The sequence below is a fragment of the Schistocerca americana genome, unplaced genomic scaffold (assembly GCF_021461395.2).
Source record: "Schistocerca americana isolate TAMUIC-IGC-003095 unplaced genomic scaffold, iqSchAmer2.1 HiC_scaffold_1029, whole genome shotgun sequence".
Lineage (NCBI taxonomy): Eukaryota > Metazoa > Arthropoda > Insecta > Orthoptera > Acrididae > Schistocerca > Schistocerca americana.
Genome location: NW_025725079.1, coordinates 5,001 through 10,000, shown reverse-complemented (window position 1 = coordinate 10,000; position 5,000 = coordinate 5,001). Strand labels below are relative to the sequence as shown.

Below are 5,000 nucleotides of genomic sequence, written 5' to 3'. Positions count from 1 at the left end.
AAACGTGCCGGCCCACCGAGACACTCACTCAAGAGCACCCTGGTAGGATTGCAACGGGGTCCGCCTCGGGACGCACGAGCACGCACGAGGCGCGTCGCACGCCTTCAGCTCGCCCCACCGGCAGGACGTCCCACGATACATGCCAGTTAAACACCGACGGGCGGTGAACCAACAGCGTGGGACACAAATCCAACTACGAGCTTTTTAACCGCAACAACTTTAATATACGCTATTGGAGCTGGAATTACCGCGGCTGCTGGCACCAGACTTGCCCTCCAATAGATACTCGTTAAAGGATTTAAAGTGTACTCATTCCGATTACGGGGCCTCGGATGAGTCCCGTATCGTTATTTTTCGTCACTACCTCCCCGTGCCGGGAGTGGGTAATTTGCGCGCCTGCTGCCTTCCTTGGATGTGGTAGCCGTTTCTCAGGCTCCCTCTCCGGAATCGAACCCTGATTCCCCGTTACCCGTTACAACCATGGTAGGCGCAGAACCTACCATCGACAGTTGATAAGGCAGACATTTGAAAGATGCGTCGCCGGTACGAGGACCGTGCGATCAGCCCAAAGTTATTCAGAGTCACCAAGGCAAACGGACCGGACGAGCCGACCGATTGGTTTTGATCTAATAAAAGCGTCCCTTCCATCTCTGGTCGGGACTCTGTTTGCATGTATTAGCTCTAGAATTACCACAGTTATCCAAGTAACGTGGGTACGATCTAAGGAACCATAACTGATTTAATGAGCCATTCGCGGTTTCACCTTAATGCGGCTTGTACTGAGACATGCATGGCTTAATCTTTGAGACAAGCATATGACTACTGGCAGGATCAACCAGGGAGCTGCGTCAACTAGAGCTGAGCAGCCGGCCGCCCGGGAGTGTGTCCCGGGGGCCCGCGCGAACACGCAAGCGTCCGCTCAATTATTCTGCAAACAGGAGGAGGCTGAGCTCCCCTGCACAATACACCTCGAAACCCTCTCAGGTCCCGGCGGCGCGCAGCGCCGTCCTAAGTACTTGGTCGGGTTCGAGAGAGGCGCAATCGCCCGGAGTTTGGCGAGTAGACGCTTTAGGTGCGACCACCCGTGCTCCCAACTGAGCTTGCCGCTGCCGACAGAGGCCCGGGAGCGTGCTGTCGTGGCATTGCCGGCGGGAGACAACACGCGCCACCTACGGTGGCCGGCAGCTCCAACGCCAGCGCCACAGAAGGACAAAAGCCCCACTTGGGTGCCGAAGCGAACTCTCCCAGCACAGCGCACGCGCCAACACGTCCGCACAGCTGCGATACAATCCACCTGCGAGAACCGCAGAGGCGACCGAGCAGCAGACGGCGTCGCGGCGCCGAGCGCCGGGCGGCGGCGCATCCTCAGCGCACACAGTCCTCAATCGGACCAGCACACTGCAGATGTCCACCGCGCTTCGCACCGGGCCCGCGAGGACCTACTTTGGCCGCACGGCGCCGCGTGCAGGGTGCGCCGGCGCGCAGCTGCGCCGCCTGCCGCCTCCGTCGGCCGGCGCGCCTGCCACTGGCCGCCCCCACCAGCCGGCTGTAGCGCGTGCGCCCACGCACCGCGCGGCCAGCACGCCGGAAGGCCCCCCCTCACCGGCCGGGGACGGTCCCACCCAGCCACCGCCGCGTATCGCTTCACACCCACATGCCATTCACGTTCGTGGGCATGGTGGGTATCGCTGAAACAACCGGTTGGTAGCTCAACCGATCGTCGCCATCACTGATTCACCTCTAGCGAGAACAACCGCACCACAACGGTTTACCAGTTCTTCATTTGCGTAACGTCACCAGCAAACGTAGACGTCCATCGCCATTTGCAAATTCAACGATTGTTGCATGCCTGTGTCAGGTGTCACGACACACTATGTCTGCCCACATACACGCAACAACATGTGCACGCTTCGCGAACACGTGGAAGGTGGCCCCCGTACGTATGCGATGTCCATTGCGCGAACGACTGTCAACCGGCCTCTGTCGCATGTCGCAGATGTGGAACGCAGTGCACCATGCTATCACGGTGTGTGAGAAGAGACGACTACGTCTGACAACACGCGCCACTACATCAACAGACGGCTCATGCTGATCGCCATCCACGGCATACCATACTGCAATCCAGCTCTTATAGGGAGACGACACGTAGCTGAGTGCACAATATTTGGACCGTATGGTTCGCCGTTGTTGGCGCAGTCGTGGTACGGTCACACATGTACCACGATGTATCATTCAGTACATGAGGACCAATGTGCGGTACAGTGTGTGATTTGGACGTACAACATCAGCGGACAGTTGCCACAAGCCGTACCACAACGTAGGCTGTGCTTCGCCATGCGAATGCCAATGAACAACTGCGAAGGGCATTGAGCATGTACGTCCTGCCGCCATCCGCATTACAGTGTATAGCTGCAAGGTGTTTAACATGAAGCGATACTCTGGGGACCGGGCAGTGCGAGTAGCAAACTATATTGCGGGGGTTGCAGTTAGGCAACACTACACTAATTTAACGCGTCGTATGACAATTACAGAGCAGGTTAAGGCCCAACGTGTGTTGGGTTAAGGCCCAACGTGTGTTGGGTTAAGGCCCAACGTGTGTTGGGTTAAGGCCCAACGTGTGTTGGGTTAAGGCCCAACGTGTGTTGGGTTAAGGCCCAACGTGTGTTGGGTTAAGGCCCAACGTGTGTTGGGTTAAGGCCCAACGTGTGTTGGGTTAAGGCCCAACGTGTGTTGGGTTAAGGCCCAACGTGTGTTGGGTTAAGGCCCAACGTGTGTTGGGTTAAGGCCCAACGTGTGTTGGGTTAAGGCCCAACGTGTGTTGGGTTAAGGCCCAACGTGTGTTGGGTTAAGGCCCAACGTGTGTTGGGTTAAGGCCCAACGTGTGTTGGGTTAAGGCCCAACGTGTGTTGGGTTAAGGCCCAACGTGTGTTGGGTTAAGGCCCAACGTGTGTTGGGTTAAGGCCCAACGTGTGTTGGGTTAAGGCCCAACGTGTGTTGGGTTAAGGCGCAACATAGGTTAGGTTAAGGCGCAACATAGGTTAGGTTAAGGCGCAACATAGGTTAGGTTAAGGCGCAACATAGGTTAGGTTAAGGCGCAACATAGGTTAGGTTAAGGCGCAACATAGGTTAGGTTACGGCGCAACATAGGTTAGGTTAAGGCGCAACATAGGTTAGGTTAAGGCGCAACATAGGTTAGGTTACGGCGCAACATAGGTTAGGTTAAGGCGCAACATAGGTTAGGTTAAGGCGCAACATAGGTTAGGTTAAGGCGCAACATAGGTTAGGTTAAGGCGCAACATAGGTTAGGTTAAGGCGCAACATAGGTTAGGTTAAGGCGCAACATAGGTTAGGTTAAGGCGCAACATAGGTTAGGTTAAGGCGCAACATAGGTTAGGTTACGGCGCAACATAGGTTAGGTTAAGGCGCAACATAGGTTAGGTTAAGGCGCAACATAGGTTAGGTTAAGGCGCAACATAGGTTAGGTTATGGCGCAACATAGGTTAGGTTACGGCGCAACATAGGTTAGGTTACGGCGCAACATAGGTTAGGTTAAGGCGCAACATAGGTTAGGTTAAGGCGCAACATAGGTTAGGTTAAGGCGCAACATAGGTTAGGTTAAGGCGCAACATAGGTTAGGTTAAGGCGCAACATAGGTTAGGTTAAGGCGCAACATAGGTTAGGTTAAGGCGCAACATAGGTTAGGTTAAGGCGCAACATGGGTTAGGTTAAGGCGCAACATGGGTTAGGTTAAGGCGCAACATGGGTTAGGTTAAGGCGCAACATGGGTTAGGTTAAGGCGCAACATGGGTTAGGTTAAGGCGCAACATGGGTTAGGTTAAGGCGCAACATGGGTTAGGTTAAGGCGCAACATGGGTTAGGTTAAGGCGCAACATGGGTTAGGTTAAGGCGCAACATGGGTTAGGTTAAGGCGCAACATGGGTTAGGTTAAGGTACAATATGGGTTAGGTTAAGGTACAATATGGGTTAGGTTAAGGTACAATATGGGTTAGGTTAAGGTACAATATGGGTTAGGTTAAGGTACAATATGGGTTAGGTTAAGGTACAATATGGGTTAGGTTAAGGTACAATATGGGTTAGGTTAAGGTACAATATGGGTTAGGTTAAGGTACAATATGGGTTAGGTTAAGGTACAATATGGGTTAGGTTAAGGTACAATACGGGTTAGGTTAAGGTACAATACGGGTTAGGTTAAGGTACAATACGGGTTAGGTTAAGGTACAATACGGGTTAGGTTAAGGTACAATACGGGTTAGGTTAAGGCACTTGGGGGGGGGGGGGGCCCGGTTTGTTGATTGTGATTATCGTAAGTAAATGACTGCGGCATCATCTGATTTGCCACGTCAGGGTGCACCTTTGGCTCATAACAGGCGGCGCTCTGATTCCATGCTTGTGGCAGACCTGTGTCTTTCATTCCTGCCATTGTTTGTGTGGTGTGACAGGAGGCAGTATTGTGATGTTGGGTGCACCCCTGTCTGGGACATGTGTGGGTGTTGGTGGCTTAGCTGAGCAATGGTGGTTGTCGGAAGGGTGGGATATTCTGTTTTCCGAGTGACCTCCCGGTCTGGTTATGATAGTGTGGATTGTCTAATGTGGCAGAGAGGATGCACTGGGTGTTGTTCCATGCTGGTGCTTACATATTGTCTGTGTGCCTGTTACAGGCAGAGAGTAGTGCGTGATAAGAGTGTCTGGCTGACGTGTGATTGTGAGCAGAGTCTTTCAGCATGTATACGGACAGGTCTATACATTATCTGTATTCTGATGGCTCTATCTATTACTAATCAGCGCCGTGTATACGTTTAATCCGGTTCCAGTCGAAACTATTGTATCTCTGTACATTAGTGACACGGCGAGCCCGCTATGTAGTTACTCGTCTCGGCAGCTTCCACCGGTGTATGGCAAATGATTATAAGGAATCAGTCTAGTCGTCAATACCGATAGTCTGACGTCACATGTCTGGGGTGGGGGACGCTGCGCCCTTC

At 53.2% G+C, this 5,000-nt stretch overlaps 1 non-coding gene across 1 annotated transcript in view; it reads right to left on the bottom strand.

The window, feature by feature from the left end:
• Positions 1-842, bottom strand: part of LOC124558670 — a 1,910-nt gene extending 1,068 nt beyond the window's left edge. Inside the window, exon 1 of the ribosomal RNA XR_006968858.1 lies at positions 1-842. This exon is cut by the window's left edge and continues 1,068 nt beyond it. This is a non-coding gene — a ribosomal RNA (small subunit ribosomal RNA).
• Positions 843-5,000: the final 4,158 nt, after the last annotated feature.